Below are 24,126 nucleotides of genomic sequence, written 5' to 3'. Positions count from 1 at the left end.
AACTTAACCTGGTGTTGGTGAGGGATATATCCAACCCCCAAAATTGTGCTTAATAAATGATACATGCAAATATCCTTCTAAGCACATGCACGTGCGTACACACACAGAGGCACGTAGAGAAGATTTTCTGGGAAAGGGAGGTTTGGATCGCTTACAAGAGTGTGGAAAGGAAAATAGCAGGGCTTATTCTCATGGGGAGGGAAGAACTGGAAATTTTTGAAGAGCATAAGGGGAGAAGGGCAAAACTCTGCATCTTCTGAAGCCTTAACCTCTCATTTCTCTGTTCATTACACAAGAGCACACATCGTGTTTGAACCATATACTCTGAAACAGGTGCTCAGCTGCAGGACAAATAGGCTTATACAACAGGATTGTGGAAGATGGAACAAGGGCAATATTTAATGACTTCAGGAATTAATTGCTGAACTCATTTGCAGTATAAATGATTTCCTGTGATGTTGGTCTTTTGATCTTTCCCTATCCGCTACAAATTAAAGCTCAACAAATTTCATTTCTTAGGAATATGGCTACCCTCTGTCATTCACCCTGTTTTCCCTCCACTTCCATTCATGAGGAAAAAGTAAAATGTCTCTCCAGAGACATTCACTCTCCAGGTGAGTTTTCCCCCAATGCCTCTTACACCAAAAACAGCATACAAATTTGCTTGGGCACACAAACATGCAGATGAAGACATACTTAAAATAAACCAGCTAGCACAGTTACCTAATGTTAGTCAGAAAGCTTCTCGGCTTCAGTTAGCAGAATTTTGTACTGCATTGTGCACTGTGGAACTTTTATTATTTCACATCCAAAAGGCACAAAAGGCCAACTTTTTGTAAATTTTAAACAAATTGCATAAAGTGTGTCCTGAGAATGTGGTTTATGCACTATTGGATAATGAAGAAACTCTGGCTATTAGTACATAACAACTTCATAGTAAGGATGAAAGTATATCAGTGTTTAATGAGAAATTGCTGCTGTAACCTGTGTTTTTACTGATGCTCCTCACAGTTAAGCAACAGGGCATCAAGTACACTGCTAAGTGATGTGTGAAGGGCCACAGCCTGATTGCACTGGCCTCAGTTAAAGACTGGGTAATCAATTTCAAATCCCAATGCTTCATGCAGACATCATAAGTCAGGAATTGCTGTGTTCCAGTATTATACTACAACCTTAAAGGATAAAATAAAATGTAGTTTTGAAAACAGATCGTACATGCTTTGCAATATAAATAAAACAACGCACTTCTGATTTGGCAGAAAAGCACATTTGAACTAAACACACCGAGAATTGTACACATAGTGTACAGGTTTACCTTAGCATTCTTCCTTTGTATAGTAAATAATTCAGTGGTAACAAAACCTCAGAATTTTAGAGCTGCCGATAATTAGAAAACCATTTAGTCTCAATTTTGCAGTAAGACAAAGTTTTGTGCTGAATTTTCCTAGGATTTTTAAAAATATAAATTTAAAATCACAGAAAATTAAACAATGCAGGTCCATCTTTGCTCATCTTTTGGCATCACATTTATTGAGTATCTGATGCCTAGTACACACTTTTTAGTCTCAGTTCATTTAGGCATATGCCAGTAAATTGTATATCATAATGCATTAATTAATTTAGTAATTCATGTACAAGTATTTTTATGATGGAAGGCTTTGGTAAAAATAGAAAAGAAAGGGAAAACTAATATAGTATATATTTTGGATTAGAAGTAGCAGATATAACTTACAGGAGCCGTAAAAAACTCATGCTCTATACTTCATGCTCTAGGAACGATGTGAATTATTTTCAGTCGTTGTATCAAAATAAGCAGCAGAACACCTTGGAAATGGGTTAACATCTGTCACTCACCTTTGTTTTATTTAGGGACTGGTCTTAAGCCAATCCTAAAAATTTATGTCTTTCATAAGATCCATCAGTTTTAACTACCTCTTGCAGTGATTCATGAAATGCTTGCTTTCTGCTATTCTTTTAAGGAATAAAATGATTTTGACTTACTGCTTGTTTACTCTGTGTCTTTCCTCAGTGTAATTCCTGTATGAATTACAGATAGGTAAGCCTGGAAAACATAGTGCTGGATTTAGTCCAGTATATTGAATAAATGGACACATGTTACATATGAGAAAGCAGAGTAGTTCTGATGTAAATTTCTAGACTTGGCACTGGGAATAAGACTGTACAGGCAAGAAGAGAGTCACATATTCATCTTTCTCACTGAACAGCAGGAAAGAAACATGTCACAGGAATAACACCAGCAGCTGCTTGAGACTTTTAAATTATATGTGGAAAAATAAAAACATGTAGAATGCTAATTGCTTCAAAAATCTTGTTTAAAACAGTAAGAACATTGACTTTCAATCTAAGCACTCCAGCTGAGCTACAGTTGTTCTTAATAGGTCAGTTGTGAAAGTTTTAGGAACCAAATTTATAGCAGAAAACAAAAAAAGGGAGGTTATAATCAAATATAATTTGATATAATTTGATTATAGTCTGTTTGAAGACATATTTTAATGTTTTAATGCATCTTACAGTAAGATTTACAGTGCAATGCCACTTTAAAAAATTTAGCAGAATGAATTGTTGCTGCCTGAGCCTCCCCACTCTCGCCCCCCCCAATTCAAAGTAACTTGATCTTGGAAAAGTTTTGTAACATTCAGGAGATGCTGCATCAAATTCAGTTCAGACAAAAGATTAATTCAGTAAGCTATGCCTGGATTTTTCATATTTGCAGTTGGACCTGAGCTTTGAGAAAAAGCAATAGTTTGTTTATATTTTTCAGATCTGTATGTAGTGTTCTACCATAAGGAAAGCTTAAAGAAGCTGTATCTGTATAAGTAGTGTAATTAAATATGTTCTGATAAATATTTCTGAAATGGCATCTTTGGAATAATAATGCTAATCAATGTAAAAGTTTACTTTAGAGCAATTTTGCTAAAGTACCAAATCCCATATTTACCTAATCTTCTATTCAAACTTTGCAGAAATAACTAGAATCTACTACTTAATTATCATTGTGCTATTCTCCATCTTAGCTGTCCTACTTTAAAGCTTTAATATTTTCTTACAAAAATGAAGTTGACCTTTTTTAATAAGCTTCTCTTCAAAGATCAAATATATCTGTAATATTTTCTCCATTTCTCTGATTCTGCTACCTGTGCTTAAGTATGTATGACAATCAAATTCTGTTTATTTTCAATTTACTTTGACACTGAAAGAGCCCCACCTTTCTTTATCTTAAAACATTCAGAAAGTTTTGCTTATTTATGTTTCTTCCAATATATACAGCCTTATTATTTCAATAGTACAATATTTTCAGGCTGATCATGCCATTCAGTTTAGATATGTTCTATGTAATGTGTAAATCCTTCTCTTCAGTTTGCTTAAAGGCAGAGAAAAAACAAGAAAACTATGCTCCTTTATCAGTTTCCTTTTAACTCTGATGGCACAGAAAAGTAGCTATAATCTTAGATTTTTTTAAGGGCTGTCTACTAGTTTATTCTCATTTCACATAGAGGTCATCAACTCCAATTATCCATACTTAATATAGTTTAATTCATTCCAAGCTCTCTTTTGTAATGAGCTAAATAATTCCTTCAAAAAGGAAAGCGAGGCATGGAATAAGGGATAGTGCACATAATAATGCTACTGTCCCATCACACACTATCGTCAACTTCACTTGCAGCCTACCCATCTTGTGCATCCTTTGTGGATGCTTCAGGGACAGCTTTCTAGGATCCCGGCTTTACCAGGGGTGGCAGCAGCACCATGAGGCCAACTGGATCAGAGGGAAAGCAAAGCAGAGGTTGAAGAGCTATGCCATGTGTGCCTCTTTTCTGGCATTTGCTGAAGTGTGGATGAGGCAGATGAGCCAGGACGTTTGTAAAGAGCTGAAGTGCAAAGCATTCTGGGATAGCTTTCATGCTGTGATGTAGTCCTGATGATACGCAGGATGGATATGACTCATTTGCCCCAACAGACTCAAAACTTTCCCAGAATAGGGATTGACCTATCTGGTCCCAGAAATGCAGAGTACTTTCAGGTCACCTTCTGAAAGATACAGAAATGTAGCCTTAAAGAACAAACAAGCGAAATATCCCAAATCTTGCAGACTTCCTCCTGCACCTTCCCAAGGACAGATTTTTAACCTGCTTGACGTACAAAGCCATGTACAGTAGTTCTGGTAGAGATTTTGAATGCCAGCTAGAAAATTTATTTCACAAAGCTTATTGATTTCTGCAAACAAATCTCTTGAAATATCTTAGTCTCTACAAATCATACTGGCTCTGGGACTTTCTGCCTTTAGTTTATAGTCCCATACAATCTAAAAATCCCAGTCTTATTTAGGGGAGGTTCTGCAGCAAAACACATTCATTCAATTTGGAGTTAACAGAGGTAATTTTAAATCCCTTAACTGAAGTGAAACCATTCCTGATTTATACCAGTACAAATGAAATAAGAATCAAACTTTAAATAACGGAGTTACAGGAGACTATTATCCAGCAGAGAAGTAAGGAAGATATTAAAAAGAGAAAAAGTCCAGCCACGCGAACTACATGGCAACTGTGTGGAAAAATAACCTGCCACTGAGCCTAGATGGTATAGGTAGAAAGACAAGCTTTCTTGTGTGCTTGGAAAGAGCATATTCTGTCCTCTCAATCTTGCTCTGATGTATCAATTTCAGAAGTTTTATGTCCTCACTCATTCTGAAGGTATTATACACTATATATAGGTCCACAAAAATCCAAATCATTATAGTTAGTTTTAAAAAAAATCCATCACTTTTTATCTCTTAGTCACAAGTCATCCACTTTCATGCTTTGTTATCCATATTGTTATAATTCTACATTGAATGAAATTAATTAATGGTGGTAAAGTCAAAAATTATATAGTAACAGTAATGATAATATAAGGCCCTAACCTATAAGAAGGACTCTCTTAAAAGAAGGTAAAGGCTTTCCTTTGTTATACATATGATATAACTGTGGATTTCAACTTGTGTGTCTAAACTCATCTGAATGGAACATGAGGGTGTACAGCATCAAATATACCAGACATATGGATTTTCTGCAATTTCCCGCTACACACTAACAAGGTTTGACTGAGGGCAAAACTGGCAGATGGCAGGGGACAAGTGAAGATCTCTTTGTGAAATGGAAAGAATTGGAAAAAGTGAGAATATTTATTTGCTTTTGCCATATTATTCATAAAATAAGGTTTTAACTTCATCAGAACATCTGTGAATTAGGAATATACTGTTACAAGAAAGCTAAATGAGTTCCCCAAATACTGAATAAAATTGTGTCTCTCTTAGTCTAATATTCCTCAATGGGTATAAGAAGTACTTCAGGAATTCATCTTTGATCCACTAGCACAATACTTTTGAGGCTTTAGATTGACCTGCAGGAGCGCTGGAAACAGATCTATTTAAATACACAAGTACTGCTTCATCATATAAAGAGGGTTTCAAACTAAATATTATGGTATACAAAAATACCTTGCAAAAAAAGATCTTTTCTGTTGATCAGTAGATGGCAAGCTTGCTACACCCAACTTTCAGAAAGTGTTCTGCTAGCATTTACAATACAACTGTTATGTTGTATTATTATTTCTGATATCTATAAATTCATAATATTTAATTTGTTGAATAACTGATTTGTGTACAAGATGCTCTATATAGATGATATATCTTTTAAAAATAGTCTAAAGAAATAAATTATAATTAATATTATATGTACCTACTTCCCTCAGCTAGTTTTTGTCTTAAATGACTACATGCTTTAAATCTTTCAGGTTTTTATTTTTATTTGCAAAGAATACCTACTTTATTAATGGTAGGGTATTCCTTAGTGTTTGTATAGTTTCTGTATTTTAACATTTGTCTTTCTATCAGAAGCTTTGCCCACAGCTTTTTATAGGGATTGCAACACACAGCTAATAATCAGGCTTATCTTTAATACTGATGACTGTAAACCACAGAATAGCAATAGGAATATGTTTGGTTTACTATATGTCTGCAATTATTCCTTGATGTTCTGGGCATCTATCTTACCTAGCAGCATACTAATCATATTTTTATAGTCAGGGATAGTTAGGTAGAAGTAATGTGGCTAAAGGGAGAAAAGTAAATAAATAAAGTAGATAATATGAATATAAGAGAGTGCAAGGAGAAATAAATTCTTAAAGAAATGAATAAACAGGATTAAGGGAGATGATAGGCAGACTGAGAAATCACTATTTTTATTGTCTGGGGCCAAATTGCACATTGAATTGGTTCTTCCCATGCTCTTCAGTAGTTAGTCTTGTTTTCTGTCTTGAATATTCCAGAATGAGCGTGAGGAATCTGTATTGACTGTAAGTAATGGAAATTGTTCTCTAATATTAGCAGGGGGTTGTTGCAAGGTTAGCACTGGAGTTCATTTACACAGCTTTAGGAACAGAGACATGTGTTACTATCTGACCTTGGGACTTCACGTAGCTCTGCAGTAGGAAACTAAACTGTGGGTTTTTTGGATTTGGGGTTTTTTTGTTTGTTTGGTGTATGTGTGTGTGTGTCTGTTTGTGTTTGGTTGTGTTTGTTTTGTTTGTTTTTTAAAGGAGAAATTTCAGTAAATATTTAACATAAAAAATTCAACACAATGCTTTAAGGTGATAAGAAAATACAGTAAAAAAATGTTACTTGCAATAATAGTATAATCTAAGTTATAAAGGCTTCTTTCAGGTATGCATTGTGTACAGGGGTGGAGAATGGAAAACAGTATGGAAGTCAAGGGCTAAACATCTCAATGGCCACGGAAGGGAAAATGGAGTTTCTGCTGTTTTTCTTATTAGGTCCTGCAAACTAATGGAAGTCCTCCTTGTGGATTTTGTGCTAGGAATAACTGAGCCTAAAGGGGAGACCAAATCATTCTGACTAACAAGCTTATTTACAAGCAACAGACCTGGTTCACAAAAGTTTTTTAAAACCAAGACAGACGCTTGTTTGCATTGAAAATATGGGATGAATTTTAATATACTGTGTCGATTTTTTGGCTGAAGTAATCTGAAGCTGTTAACTATATTGTTGCAAAACTGATTGCATTGTCACTCTTTCACTACAAGGTGCCTCTTCTAGCCCATCTTTTGTTGTTAATGCAGTCTGAGACCATGGAATCTCAATTTTTTTTATAGGTAACTCATCAACGAGATGGACATCAACCACACATTTAATCTATGTGCCCAATAAGTGGGCAAACACAGAATAATACTTTTCATTATAGTATGAAATACTTTTATTATAGTATAAAAAAGTCAGTGAACTGAAAAATAGTAAAGTACAAGGAAACAGAATAACATACATACACACACGCAAACAAGTTTGAAATTCCGTAAGGTTTGAACATAAAAGAGAGTTCACAATAAAAAGCTCCAAGTTATAGCTTGTTAATATGCCTTCAAGAAGACCACAGTAGGTCTGAAAGTTTTTTGCTTTTTGGTTTTTTTCCAAGTGTGCTCTTTTCCAGTGTAGTATAAAATAAACTTCCATGGTATCGCAGCTGTACTATAGCAATAATCAGTATATCAGAGAGAAATTGTCACTTCTGCTGCAGAGGTGGAAATAGAATAATAGCCTCAGTGACCTTTTGTGGGTTTTTCTTGTTACTTTCTAGTTACTCTTCACCACCACAACAGGATTATCTATTCTGGCTTTATGTTACATAAACCAAATACAAACAGAAGTTTGAAGACTTTGGTTTCCTATCAATATATGCTCCATGGTATGCAATGTGCAAAAATAATATTTAACAATAAACTATTTTATATCCTTTTTTTCCTTATGAAATGCAAACACTTAAAAGTGACATTCCATACCTGATATATAAAAAATTTGCAAAAACCACAAATGTTTTCTGTCAAAGCCTTCTGCTAAACATAAACAACATTTCATAAAAAGGTCATAAAGATCATGATATCATTTTGAAAAATTAAAAAAAAAAAACCCAAACAACTGATCCTTTCTTAGAAGAGGATTATATAAAATAAGCAAATTTGTTCACATACACAAACACATACAGCTTCTAAGATGAAAATTTTAGATGTTTAATTCTGTGTAGTTTTTTCCATGCCCTAGTATATGTAAGGTCCACTGGAGACAAATCGCTGATTAGTTTTTATTTGTTTACCTCCAGTAATTTCTGTGTAGTTTCAGAGTTCTTCTGACCCATGCTAATAAATGAAAGCTATATTGTATAACACAATTAGGCAAGACTGGGAAATGTTTCATAGGATAAATTTAGAAAAAATAGTCTTTTTCAGATATATTTTTGAATTTTAGTTGCTATAGTAACAACACATTTCTTCTTTGCTGTACATTTCTTTACCATATACTCAGAGCTCTACATGACAAAAAAACAATTTTACAGTCTACAATTTAGTCTTAAGAAAAAGATTTTCCCCCTCTGGGAGAACATGATTAGACTGGAGCTTACAGAGCTTCTAAAAGTTTGGGGTCTGTCAGCATTTCTGACTTAATTTCAGGGGTTTATGACCTACTTATAAAACTTCTTTATGGAAGAAAGCTTAGCACAGTTTTCTTCTTCTGGAAACATTTTAGTGTTTTTAATCAAAAATTTTAAAATCCATTTCACAGCTTAATTTATAGGCAAATTAAAAAACAGTAGACTAGAGTAGTGACTTCTGATATCAGTTGTGCTAGCTCATAACTTCATTTTTTTCTGTGTGTCAATGAGATAAAAAGCTGATGGAGTGACCAAGAAGCACAGCATCAATAAAATGAAGGAATTGATGTAACTGAGCTGGTAAAAACTGAATAACTTCCTCTGAGCCTCACAAATCTTTTCAAATCTTCATGTACATATTATAACACACCTGCCTATTCAGGTAACAATGTCATCAGGACATACTAATATATATAATATATATTATATTAAGCTGTAAGAGTTTAAGATTTATTTTCAAAAGCAAATGAGACATTTAGTTCTTTCACAAGCAATTAGGCTTTTGATTCCCGTTCAAATTATTAGGAGTTTAGTGCTAAAATATATATGAAGATTTGGGCTGAAGATACATATAAACGCTTAACAATACACACTAAGGTTCAGAATTTCCACTGACACCTATGATAAACCTGTGGTTTCATTTGGTTTGGTGCTTCTGAAATTTTAACCAGATGTCTATTTGCATCATGAAGGGTACAGATCTTTTCCAAATCCATTCTAACAGGTCAACCAATAGTACACAATTTGATGTCTGAAAGTTTTTAGCAGGAATAAATTGTTTAAATCCAGGAAATCGAGCTAGATAAACCATGATCTGGGAGCTTTCCAAAGCTAACATGACATTTCCAGGTTTGAAGCACAAACATGGGTGCTCCTGAATGATCAGCTGTACTCCTTTGAGAGCAGTCCAACATTTTGGGCAGAGATGAGCAACAGGCTGCTACAGGCGGTGGGTTTCCTACAGTAGTAAAAGTTATCTAACTATAAAGTGAGCATATCTTAGGTTCTTAAATCACTTCTAAGCCCTGGAAAATATACTTTTCATTCTCAACTCTTATTTTCTTTGTAAAGTGAAAGGATATGCTTACATAAACAGACTTACTCTGGTGGTTAATTTTTCAATTTAAGAATGATCTCATTAAGAGATTACGTGGTTTTGAGGAAAACCTAAGGACCTACAAACAGTCAGCTCATATAACATAGATTTCTTACTGCAGACTCTTCTTTACCAACAGTGAGAATTCAAAAGGGAGAAAGACTTCTTCTGTAGCCTGTTTTACACCATACATCTGGGTATAAAGGAAAATCTTTTTCTATATACAGCTAAATCCAAAGCAATTTCTGGCTGGCAAGACTGTACACAAAGTAAATATGTGTGCTGGTTTTGACTGGGATAGAGTTAATTTTCTTCACAGTAGCTAGTATGGGGCTATGTTTTGGATTTGTGCTGAAAACAGTGTTGATAACACAGGGATGTTTTCATTATTGCTGAGCAGTGCTCACACAGAGTCAAAGCCTTTTCTGCTTCTCACACCACCCCACCAGCAAGGAGGCTGGGGGTGTGCAAGAAGTTGGGAGGGGAAACAGCCGGGACAGCTGACCCCAACTGACCAAAGGGATATTCCATACCATATGACATCATGCTCAGCAATAAAAGCCGGTAGAAGGAGGAGGAAGGGAAGATGTTCAGAGTGATGGCATTTGTCTTCCCAAGTCACCGTTATGCATGATGGAGCCCTGCTTTCCTGGAGATGGCTGAACACCTGCGTGCCGACGGGAAGTAGTGAACGAATTCCTTGTTTTGCTTTGCTTGCGTGCGTGGCTTTTGCTTTACCTGTTAAACTGTCTTTATCTCAACCCATGAGTTTTCTCACTTTTACTCTTCCAATTCTCTCCCTCATCCCAACCGGGGGGGAGTGAGCGAGTGGCTGTGTGGTGCTTAGTTGCCAGCTGGGGTTAGACCATGACAATATGTTACCCTACTTCTATAAGCTGAAGGTAGAATATGATCTCTATCTCTAAAATCTGGGCTACAGAGAGTCTTCTGTCCTGCGTTTTCATCAGAAAACAAAAGCAGGAGTCTGAATAATACAGCATCTCAAGTGATTACCACTTCTAAACAGATATTTAATCGCACCTGTTGAGGGTTCATACGCCCCAAGAGTGGTGAAGTCTGACAGAAAAAAAGTCATGACATTAGTCAGAGATGGCAGCACAAGATCAGTCAGGAGCATATATCTTCACAGCCACACATTAGATAACTCGATGAGTCCTTTACCTGGATCATGGCTCCTAGGCACAATAATAGCACAAATAGTAACTTGTGCTGAGATGTGTTAAGTATATGCATAGTAAAAAAAAACGTTAAAAGCCAGCAAATTGAAAATTTTGTAGCAGGAATTATTCTGTGTGACATTGCTTCTATTTCTCTCATCGAAATGTTCTGTTTTCAATGAGGTTTTAGAGTTCGCACTTCAGTGAAGTGAAAGGGACGTAGGAGATATGAGTTTCCTGCTTTGATACTGTTGTTTGAATAGGAGGCTATTCATTAGTGCTTTACTAATGGTTGTGATGGCTGTGTCTTTGCAGTGGAAAAGGTCATCCTATTATAAAAACAGCAGGCACAGCATTTTCTGAACAGCGTTGCGCACAGCCAAAGCCACCATCAGAGGACTCACCACTTTTTTCCACCTGCTGTTTTCTTCTTTTTTTATGAAATCTTGACTTTTTTGCATTATTGTGCTAGAAGTTTCAACCAGACATTTACAAACTCTACAACCTTGTTCCTGTTGAGACCCCCCAATCAGATCAGTAGAGGGAACATGCAGGAATTTCACAATAATAAACCTTTGATCTGAGTGCTGATGGACATTATCAGCTGCTTAGGATGATTTTTAATGGATGCAAGTGCTGCCTGGTTAGCACAGTTTCAAGCATCCTTGTGCTGCTTTGATATGCCGAGGAAGAGACGGGGTCAAGTCACAGTAATTTGCCTCTAGCTTGATTAAAGGACTGCAGAGACGTAACTTCATCTGATACAGCTCGGGAACCCTCTGAGACCCAAACGCTCTCACAGGAGAGAGGAGGGCACAAAACTACTTCCTCTCCATCTTCATGAATAATACAGGTTGAATACTTCCTAACCCTACTCCCGTGTGAAGGCCATCACAAGCTAGTTCTTGGAAAGCACCATAATATATATAGAATATCAGCAATTAAATGTCATTTAAGTTATGTGGAAATCTTCTTGATTCAATGTTTCTCTTTATTCTTTTCTTACAGATTTTTTCTTCCTAGTTTGATTAAGAAATACAATTTACAATAGAAAGAGAACTGTAGAAAAGAAACACTAGGCTAGTCACAGAAAATCAAAGGCAGAAAGGAAAATATTTTTCCTTGTTCCCATAAGACAGCTTGGTTATTGACTGTTCCCTTAAGGCAGTGTTCTGGTCTGGAATGTGACTGTAAAACCAACATCTTGGGGTTCTCTGTCAGTGACTTCAGTCTTTCAGCATCACATTTGCTCAGCTTTCCTTTTTCTTTTCTCCCCCCCCCCCCCCCCCCCCCCCCGCAAATGCCAGTTTCAAGAACTAAATTGCCCTTATGCTTCTAGAGACAATTTAAAGTTTTACCTGGTCACAGATTAACACCAGCAGTGGAAATTTTGCAGTCCAAAGGGTAGCCTTGATTATGGTAGGGCAGTCTCACCGGAGGTTGATATCAATAGCTAGGCTGCATAAATGCACATGAGGTCACCATTTAGCCTGGAGGGTCTCAAATCCTAGTGTAACACTCCAATAGCATAAATCAGAAATCATCAAATAATATTGCACTGTTAGAAAACCTCAGTAAGCAGAGACTCTGGTCTTATATGCCTGACGGGTGTATGAGAAGAAAAAAAGAACCTCAGGCTGTGTTTGCTGAAATGACAATTAGGAAAAAAAGAACCCTACTTTTATGGGGCGGGGGGGGGGGGGGGGATCATAATAAATTGTAAATCCAATCAATGACATCCGGCATCTTTTTTGAGTAAAGCACTTAACCTTTGAAGTCACTCTCGGGGAATGTCTGTTTCACCCACCTCAGGCTAAGGGAATGACCTTCCTTCACTCATCTGGCACCTTGCAGGCTGCAACACAGCCATCCACATTATAATTTTTGTTCTTCAAGGAGAGACTCTCTCATATCTATTAGTGGGGAACAGATAGTGGTAATGAGGTCTACAGGATGAGAAATCAAGATTGTGGAATTGTGGACTTGTTCCAGGCAGATTTCTCGCAAGTGAAGCTATCTGTAGCACAAAAAGTCCCTAAGTCCTGCAGAGAAGATGACCTATGAGATGGGTTAAGTATTAGTCTAGGAACTTTGTGCTCAGCAGAACTGGGTTTTTGAAGGACCATGGTGGCATGCTCTAAATGGCACAAATCTAGTCCAATGCTGGTGGACATTCTGTCCGTAAAAAAGCCCCTATAAGTGGTTTAAAACAAACTTGTAGAGAAAGCAAAACCTCTAGAATTGTGCATATCCACCATCATGAACATTTTCTTATGTTATCATTTCCTTTATTAGGAATACTTTGCTGAGAGATCTAAATGCGTAAGTTTGATCCAGTTCCCACCCTGAGGAATTTTTAGTACTGAAAAATAGCATTGAAGATCCTCACAGAAATGATCTTATGTTAATTCTATCAAACATGTCTAAACCAGTGTGCTTTAATGGTAGATGCACTGCACAAGCGCTTGGAGGAAAAGGTTCTGTAGCTAGCTCTGACATCAATTCATGCCAAGGCAGTGACTTTTTCTTTCTGTGCTCCACAATCAAATGAAAATTGTTATGCTGTTGAGACCACAACATGGTGACAGACCTCTTCTGATTTGATCAATTTTCTTATCAAAGGATCATATATAATGAGGAAAATTATGAATTCTGGAGTCTGTCACAGTTTGCAGACAGTCAGGATTCACCTATCAGATGATGACCCAGACAGCAGCAGAAAATGATTCTCCATCACTATGGAGGAAGAAATTATATAGAAAGATTTTTTGCCAGTAGCAAGACATTTATATGTACAGGAGTCACTCTGAAGATATAACTATACCCTAGATGTTTCATCTTTCACCGTTATTCTGTCCTCCTCCCAAGCAATTTGACTTCCTGCAGTACTTCATTGATCTGTTTAAATAAACTTTCTAGTCTCTACAAGAGCTGGGAAAGAGTTTGCTTTCCTCCAATAGAAACAGACCTTTTGTGGTAGAAAACAAATCTAGTTTATTTTTTACAAAGGCTGGAGAACTTGAATTTAAAAATCCCATTGGCCTCATGCTCCCACTTTTGTGAAGGTCAGACTTCATCTCTTACCTTGGGTTGTATTTGCTTTCCCTACATTGTGGTGTTACACAATAGTTTGTTGCAGATTTCTTGCCTAGCGAGTCAGAGGTTTGATCTAGGTCTTCCCATCTCCCAGTACTGTCCTGTATGTTGTCCAGTACTTCTTAAGTGGGCAACATATAGGCAGTCCTTTGAATATAGGACTTCTCTTACCACTGGCTAGCAAAATGAGATATCTTTTATTTCTTCTTTTGTTGTATCATAAGTTTTCGTTCTTGCCTATACTGCAGGCCCTCTAAAACAAAGGAGTATAAAGCAGCCCTACGCCTTAAACTTTTTTTAGTCTTAAGAGTAGAGAACTCTTGCAAATTAGGAGCAGAAGGTATATAGCACCTCACACTAACCTGTTCACATAATTCACTGTTCTGTTTTCAAAGCATTTACCAAATAGCTGTCTGCTACTCTGAAGCTCAGTTCCAACTTCCCCAGTAGCAGTTTCATTAATTAATTTTTTTATTCTTAATGAAAGGAAACATGGTCATGATGTTTTTAATGAACATATTCTGTTTGAGACTGACCGTACTTAATGGACCAGTTTCCCCACAGAACTTAGACAGAAGCTGGTTTACTGTCTTCCAATTTTGAACCGTCATAGAGCACTGGTACAATCTAGACATCGAGTTGATCAGACCACCCTGCATTTAAGGTTCCTCATAACTATCATTTACAGTGAAGGGTATTTATGATCTAAAATAAAAGTATCAAATGATTATTGGCTTTGTTGTTTTGATGTCTCAAAGGTAGAACATCTCTTCTCCTTGACTACCTAAACAGCTATATGTTTCCTTCCAGCTAAATCTAAACTGATACAGAATCTAGGCAATCCATCTTACTCCGTTCATTTAAAATGTTACGCTCATCTAAAATGTAGGCATACAGTAATGGCTTGAATTAGCAAACTCCTGAAGGCTAAGTTCTGCACTTTACCAGTATGTAATGCATAGCTATATTAATCTATATTATACTTTAATGAAATTTGTGTACCTGAGGAAAAATCCATTGAAGAAACTGACATTAATCATACTAGAATGAGTCTAACATAGAGTATACAACTTCTGAAGAGTGCTCAAAGAATACAACTTAGAGAGTGACGTTTCTAAATATGTAAACAAATAAATGTCTAAAACCAAAATTTTTGTTTGTTTACAAATAAAGGAAGGCTGCAGGAAATGAGAAAAAATAGCAAAGAAAATACTTATAAAAATCAGAGGAAAGCAATACCTCATTCTGTATAACAGTGATTTCTTACTCTTTCTGAAGAGATAGCAACAGGATACTTGTTTTAGTAGAGCTTACTACTATTTAGCAAAGAATGACCCTTAACAAAATGAAAATAATGTATAAAATATGAGAGTAGTTTTCTGTTATTGGTTTGGGGGAAGGAAGAGAGAGTAACATGATGGTACCATAAACCATGTTTCATAGTGCAGTTCAAACAGATTATTATTAAGTAAATGGTTATTTATCACAAAACAAGAGTTCACCTGACTACTGCATACATTGAAGAGCTAATATGTTACTACATATGGAACTAGCCACTCAGCTAAAGCCATGGCATTTAATAGGATGTCAGAAGCTTTGGCTCAGATCTCTAGGGAAAAGTTCTCTATTCCTCTCTATAAATATGAGTCCATGCCCTATTTTTGCTTCTGTTTCCTCATAGCGCTATCCTAATCCGCATTAACCCAGTATATATCTGTGATGTGAGAGTAATGTAGCAGTATTGTAATTAGCTATGGTAATTAAAATTCAGCATTTCACAGAAATGGTTGACAGTGTTTTGCATACTGTACATTTTATTCTCTCCTTGTTATTTCAGCCAGCTATTTGACACACAATAAATTTCCCTGCAAAAGCATTTTCTCTATGCAGATTGAAAGATAGAAGGTTTTATAAAAGGCTGTCAGTGTTGAAAACTCAGTAGATGTAGGGAACTGCTAATTGCATAATATGGTGCTGCAAAGCTAGTAAAGTTTCTTAATGAATGCCATAGAGTAGTTTTCAAAAAGGATTGAAACAGAAATCATGCTGAGTGACCCTTATTTGGAAATCACTTCTGAGGCAAACAGGAAATATATGTACAGACCTGGTATCTGATTCTTCAAACACTGACGTACACCCCCAGCTTTCTGCAAGTCAGAATTTCTACTGGGAGAGAAAGAGAAGTTCCACTGATGGGAGAAGTTATGGCTGGGTTACCCTGTGTGAAGTGTGATTACAGCGGAGTAGTGCACCCTCCCCACGGTAGTCTTGAGGCATCTGTGGAAGGATGAATATTTGCACCACAATACTTCCATTACTTACAGCCCTGGGGGGCTGAAATGGGGTCCTGGGCTGTGGGTGGGTCAGGGGAGACCCTGAAGGGGCTGGACAGAGACAGTCATGCCCATTACTATCCTCAGGGACCTGACAGCGTACATCCTGAGCCCTCCACCTCTTTCATTAGCTCTCTTCAAAGAAAAGAGCGAGCCTGCTGTTTTCAGCTGAATGATAATTTAAAAAACAAATAGCAAGAGGGAGTTTCAGATGCCAAGTTCCTGTTTAACACAATTAAGTGCCTAAGTTCCCTTGTTCAGTGCATGGGGAACTTGACTGCCTAACTCTGTATATAATCCCTGGAGCCAGGGAAGGAACTTTAAGACATTTGCAACTCAAATATAACAGTGTCCCTTTTGGATCTGGTCATTTTGGCAAAAGGACATAAATCTTTTAATTACTATAGAAATGCTTCTGCAGTCTATGTACTTAATTCCTGGCCTTGGGATCTGATATACAGACATATATATATTTTGGGGGGTAAGAAAGTAGTTATTAGAAATCTAATCTAATACAAAGGAACCATTTATTCAATGGCATATCTAAATATGTTATTTTTATTCTCAGGAGAAGAATTTCTTATTTAGTTGTCCCATACATGTATCCTTTCATAACAGTTATTGACGGTACATGTTCGTGAAATACAAGATATCACTACTGTATTTCTCTTGAAAATGATCTGCAAGTAAACGGTCACAGAGCTGAAAATACTCTAACAGAGTATTATTATGTATATTATGTCAAAATACTAGGATTTTCTGTTTAAGTGAAACATTAACCTCTAAACTAGTGCAGTAAATAAAGTAGAGCAAAATTATAAGTTGAAGGTAAAATGCTTTTGATTGCCTTCTGATTACCCCCATATGTGCCTTTTTCCCCCCAGCATAATTAATGTGTAGGCTTTTACTCTGCTTCTCTATCTTGCTCTTCGGCTAGCCTCATTGGATTCTAAAATTCATCAGGACCATGACTAGAAGTGGAAGGAAGCTGGTGGCTATGGTCACAGTTCCTCAGAGTCATAGAGCTTCACTGAGCTGTTGAAATGCATACAAAGGTAAACGAAGTTGCATATCAAATAAAAACTTTGCCTTTTTTATATCTTCAAATAATGGAGGAAAAAATCATCAGCCAAACCATAAGATTTACCTTTTGAGACAACTCAAATGTAATTACTCATCTAGAAAACAAAAAACACTGCACATATTATATTTTGAGGGTAAATCATTGAAATCACTGAACATAAGGATTTGGTTTTTTCATATGAAAATCATTGTTAATACTAAAAGCAAAAGAATAACTATTTTGTATGGATTATATACAACTCTAGGAAAATCACACCCTCATTGTAAGCACTCCTGAGTCTTTTTGCACTTGGTAGCCTCATATCTTTTATTTTACAACCTAACAGCACACTGACAGTAACCTTCTAAGAAGGTTCAAAGGCAAGCTTAAGTATCATTTAACATATTTTTTGCAACATGCCGGAATTACACAAACATTTTAGCCTAGTAACAGTTTAGTGTCATTGTAAAATCTATGTTTTATGATAACACACATTTCACATTCCTTTTCTGTGGTGAAAAATGGAATGAATATGACTCTCTAGTGGTCAGAAGTTTTGCTGAAAACCCATTTAGAAAAAGAAATTCAAGTAGTCTCATTAGGGTATTTCATTAAATACTACCTAATTACCCAAGTGTTTTCTTTTCTTTTGAATATCAGCTATTTTGTTTTTCTAATATAATGAAAGATGATTCAGAATGTAGTAAAGCATAGGGGAATTTTGTGAGGCAAAGTAAAATCTGGTGAAACTCAGCTGAATTCAGGATTTATGTCAGGTATGAATTTGGATTAATAGATTGACTGAATAAAGCAACTGAAGCAAAGATTATCCTGAAATATAAATATGCCATACAGAAGAGGAGACAGCTAGGGCTTAGGCTCTTGAAACCCAGGTACTCCACAGTAAGAGACAAGGAAACATTGCAGAAGAGATGAGGGCTCATCTTCCCCATTAACTTTTCTCTGACTGTCCCTCATTGATAAGAGACCTTTACATTTATTTTACTTCACAAAACATGAAGTTTAATATCTCTTTTAGATGGTTATTAGTAGTGACTGTAATCCCTAAAACTAGCCACCCTTCTTAGATTCTTACTATGTTCAAATTCTGTGGATTTTAAGTGTCAACATAGCCTCTGTCAATAATCATCTTTGATCTACTGTTGTACTACACAATTCTTTTTTTTTTTTTTTCAAAGGTGTGACCCATGGAGAGACCAGCACAATACAGCTCATAGTAGTTGAATCCTTGTCTTCATAAAGACAAATGCATCATGTTCCCCAAACTGTTCTTTAGTCTGTTATATACAATCCTTCCATGCATACATCTTTTCTTCCCTCTCAGTTACTGCCATTTTCAGATCAAAAACTTTGGCAGTAAGCTCTCTACTTCTTTCAGACACAGCTTTTTCAGGAGTTTTTTCACCACTGACCTCACCATTTGCTCATACTGTTATGACATCAGAATTTTGACACATGAATGTTTCATATTCTTATGCCATTACCACTACAGATGTTCTTTTCCAAATTCTTCAGTACTTAATTATGGCAACCTGAGTTATTCCTTAATGTTTTGGAACTCTTATTTATAAGTGTTAGCTGTTAGCGTAACTGAAGTGTAAATAATAAGCAAAGATACATTTGAAGTTATTTAAAGGACGCTATTATGTGAGGGCATGGAATACTCCAGGTAATGGATAATGTAGAAATTGCAAAGCCATGTGTGTTGGAATGGGTAACACTGTTCTTTGGCAAATGGGTGGCCTGCAGCAGCTGGAGTATTAGGGAAGTGGGAGAAGGGTTATATAATCAATTAAGTTTTAATTAACTATATCTCAAGGACTTCACAACTAAATGCCACAAAAGCTACAGAAGTCAGCTGTGGGGAATTTGATGAAATTGTATTAGACTTCAAGTGGGTTCTGAAGACCCTTTTTCATTTGCCTTTCACATTTTTTTGCATTTTGCTTGAATATTTGTGGATGTAATCGAGTATAGAAAAAAAGGACCTGAAAATCAAACTGCACTATGTAAAGCTCCCTCAGTTATGTAAGGGTTCTTGAGAGGTCATAACAGTTGACATTCCCAGAAGGACTTATTCTACTGTAAGGTTTCACAAGTTCAGTCATGAAACTAATGTCTGAACAAAATATTTTTAAAAATACCATCTACAGAGAGCAAAACATTTCCTCTGAGATTCGATTAAATGCCCAAAATCTCAGCTGTTTTCAGACACAGAACTACTATAGTCTCATATAGGTTGAGTTATTGAATCTTGAATTATTGATTTCTGTCCAGATTGCCTCATTTGCCCGACAAGTTTTACCCTCCCTTCCTATCCCTTATTGCATCTAATGTAGTTTGGCACTGGGAATACTTTGTAGGTAGCCCACAGAAACAACATTTCCTCCCATTATCCAGATGGGTTATTCAATAAGTATAACGCAAGTGACCTTGTCACTCCCATATTTTCAAATGCTCTTTTCATCTAAGCACTAATCAAAAGACACTCTATTATTCCAAATATAATAAAGATATCTTTATCTTAGATTCCGAGCACAACTCAGGCAATAATAAGAGAACCATATTTTGATTATTTATTCCAGAATCCAATTTCAGAATTCGAACTAGTACCTGTCTAAGATCAGTAAGTTTCAGTGAAGTGCTGCAGCCGGAATTAGATTTAACAATATTTCAGTACAAGCACTTCCATCTAGTAGTGACAGATGATTATGTCTATCAGATAAATTCTTTTAAAAGAAATAGAGGAAAAAAAAAGAAGTAAATTTGCAGTGAAGTTTGAACAATTTTCATCCTAGACAAAATGAAAAATTTTAAACTGGTAAATTATGTACTTTGAAGTAAACAAAAGAGAGCTATTAAGCGAACCAAATATATTTTCTAAGGGAATTTAAATATCTATATCATACGTATATGATATTGCTGCTATATTTTATTTTTATTAGACTAGCATTCAAAGGAATCTTAAGTGCGAAAATGTCATTGTACTAGGTGCTCAACAAACATATAGTAGAAGATGACCCCCAAATTTTGTTTCTTTTCTTCTTGTAGTATGGATAAGATCCTTTCAGTGGTTTGTTTGAAAAACTTAGATGGGCTCCTCAAAAGAATGTAGTAATCTGACTAAATGCACCCATCGATATCTGAGCAATCGGTATAGACTCCCTTTACACTCTACAGAGAAAAGATATTTTCTACTATGTGATTCATCTCAGTCTACAGTTAACGCCTAAAATAGGTCTGTTCAAATCTGCCCTGAATATGTCTGTTTCTCTCCACTGACTATAAAATGAACCCAAGCTGAGTAATTCAAAAGCTTATGCATGCCTTTTAGGCTGTTAAGTGAAATGAATCCCCTACCTTGAATCAGATTTAAGGTAATTAGGCAGACAATGTCTCTGGTGCATCAGCTGTGCTTAATCTCGCTGCGGTAATCTAAAGTGTTGCCCCTCCTGTCTGTTTCAGGGTTTTGCCTTTACTATGTAATCTGCAGAAGGGACGGTTTCCTCACCCCCCAGCTGCTCTGTCAATGGTGCAGGAATAGTTTCTGTTTTGCCAATTCCACAGTTCCAAACCACCCAAGTCCCTTGACTTGCAACTGTGCAAATAAAGGATACCTTGTCTGCTGAAGATTAATAATTAAGAGTTTTTCTTTATTGTTTTTAAGACTGGAAATCAGCATTCTCTGTGTGATCTGGCAGATTTTACTGATGTTACCACTGATAACAGATTACATTTTAAATTTCTAAAATTAAGAGGCTATAAGGAGATACTTATAAATAAGCACATAATGGTACTGCAGCTCGGGCCTCTCTGCTTCCTGTTCAGTAATATTTTACTATGATGTGTGACATTTTTCCCTGAGTATTTTCTGAAGAAATAAGAGCTGAGAGAAATTTAGTGATATGCTTCCAACATTTACATTAATATTTTAACAATGCGTTATATTTTATGGTCTGGAGTACTTTAGGTTTAAAACCAATGGAACTGCATGGATAAGGTAGATGTGCTGTCACTACAAGGGCAGGCCAGGTTCATTGGTACTTACTAAAGCAATTACACTGGCTGATAAACAAATATATGAGTCTGATGAATCAGGATGGTGTTACTCACTTTCTTTAAGTTAAGGAATATTTTTAAGTACATCTGATTAGACTGGGTCCCTAACCAGTGTATTGTCAGAATTTCAATAGCTCTTGTTGGACTGCTTGGAGTTGTACAAATTATTTGTCCTTTACTTTCTTAAGACTATCTTTTCCTTTTTTCGGTACCTTTTAAATTTTCAGACATGGCCTATAAGGATGCATCTTACTCAGCTTAAGTATAGACTGTTTCAATATGTTCTCTGAGCTGTTTGGCAGTTTATTTTATGAAAGTCTTTCATCCCTTCTTCCCTTGTATATCGGTTGTAATTCACTTTCATTACAATACTTTGGCAGTAAATTGGCATTCTTTTTTAGGACTCCCTGCAATAGTCACTTCATGGGTTTTTTATGTTGCTTATTAGCATTAATTCAGTACTGAACAGTTGCGCCCCTCCAGAAGCACTTGGCTGTTACCGTAATAGAAAGAGGTTATTAAGTCAAGAGTCTACATGTCTCAATCTTGTCTGTGAAGGTATTTCTACATAAGTAGGTAAACATGTATACGTTTAGATATCCATTGTCTATTTCAATGAGCTGTCTCCAGACAAGGACTGGTGTGGTTCAGGAAGATGATACAGATCACAGCCTTCTCCCAGCCAGCAAAATAGACAAAACTCTTCTTCTCTGGGAAGAAAGTGTTTAACAGCATGGATAAGGAGTCATGCTGTGCCAGAGAAAGAGCTAAAGTTTTCATGGCACTGATAAATTAACCTGATACTCTTTTATGGATATGGAGACAGTGATTTCCACATGACGATGCTATGGGACTGCTGGATGTGAACTGAATCGCTGGGGAACCTGCAGAACTGCTCTGGGAAAATGTTATGCAGATGAAGAGATGAGTTTGTGTGAAGACAGACAAGATCTGATAAAGATTATTTTTCTGGGACTCTGCACTACCTTAAAGCAGCATTCAAAGTCATGCTCTGCTAGCAGCTTTGTGTTGAGTCATACTTCAGCTTGGACAGAAATTTTCTGCCCTCTCTGGTTTGGCTAACTTGTTCAAAGATAATTCACAGTTGGCTATACTTTGTAGTAATATATCTGGTTTTAATATTTGAAAAAAACCTTTTCCTTTTCCATCTAGCACTACAAGAACAGGGTGTTTAATGACAAATTAGTCCACGTGTGAGCTTGTGGGGTTCACCAGACACACATTTATAACATCCCTACTAATTTAATGCTCTACATTGTCACCTATTTACAATATATTGACACGCAGTAAAGCAGAGGATGATAACTTACCAACTACTTGTTTCTATCCAATAGCCCTGTCACAAACAGATACATTAAAAAAAAAAAAATCCCCCCTAGAAGGGCATATTTTTCCTGCTGCATTCTGTATTACACTATAATCTCGGGAAGGCATATTTCAGTTTACAGGGTTGAACACTGACTACTTTTAATACAGTGTTTATTTACAATATTATAAATAGAGTGAAGTACTATAGAAAACACGTTCAGCCTACAAAGCATATATTCTACATACCTCTGAGTCAGCTATGGTAAAATAGGATTCATAGGAGAGTGTTCTTCTGACCAAATATGCATATATGTTATCCAGAGATCAACTCTATGTAAATTGCACTAGACCCTCTCTGTAGTCAATAGAGAAAGCTAGCATTTCTAGCCTATACAAGAAGTGTCCTTTAAAGTGCAATAAATCTTACAGAAGTGCTTTGTTCTAGCTACAGAGTGCAGAAGCAGTTTAGGTAACCACCTCAAATATAAACAATCAGATTAGAGACCTTTACATTTCAGCAGACAAAACCTGCACATTATTTTGTATTCCGTTCTGCACACTGCCTTCCATTTAGCTGGGCAAAAAACTTTAACATCTTTAAGATTTTAAATTCTGCTCAAAACAATTAATACATTGATTTTAAAATATGAATAAAAAGTGAAGAATATCATGTAATAAAAGTACATTGCATGGTTACACAAGGCAGGAGACTAGGGTCTAGACTGGTAGTAGATGAGGAGGGAAAAGGAAGCATGAAAGAACGTGGTATTTAAGAATGAGTTACTCTACACTGTGTCCCATCAAATATGTTTATACCTGACAGGAAAAGCATTGCATCACAACTGTAACTTTTAATGCATGTTTGTGTGTGATGCTATACAGTGTTGAAAACAAGCTGTTGCTAGCCAGCACTGTTCCTTGGCAGTGCTTTGTTCATTATGAAAACATGAACAACTGCTGTAAAATAGGAAATAACTTTATTAGTCTAAGCTTTTCTTTAGGAATTACAAAAGCATAATCAGATCTGCTAAACACCTTACAAATGAGACAACTTGCCTGCAAAAAGACTTGCAATGATCGTTTATTCGACAGGGAGGTATTGGAAACAAGAAAGGCCAAAAGACACTTGGGTGATAATTTAGGTGTGCAGGTATAGTGCAAAACTACATAATCTTTAATTCATCTGCAATGATTCTCAACAATATAGTTAAGTGAACTCCTATTTGGTATTGATTTTAAGACATGCTTGATTTCTTTAAGGAGAAAGAAACTTTGTAACATGACCTAAAGTTTGTAGAGGAAAAGTCAAACTTCTAATTCTAAATGTATCTAAATGAGTGTATCTGAATGCAGCATCATATTTATATTCCAGAAACTTTCTTTGACACGTATTTATTGCACATATCACTAATTGATCCAAGGAGCCTTGCAACTCTAAAAGATGCACAGACCA

This window comes from Gymnogyps californianus, chromosome 3, assembly GCF_018139145.2.
Source record: "Gymnogyps californianus isolate 813 chromosome 3, ASM1813914v2, whole genome shotgun sequence".
Classification (NCBI taxonomy): domain Eukaryota; kingdom Metazoa; phylum Chordata; class Aves; order Accipitriformes; family Cathartidae; genus Gymnogyps; species Gymnogyps californianus.
This window is presented reverse-complemented; position numbering follows the sequence as displayed.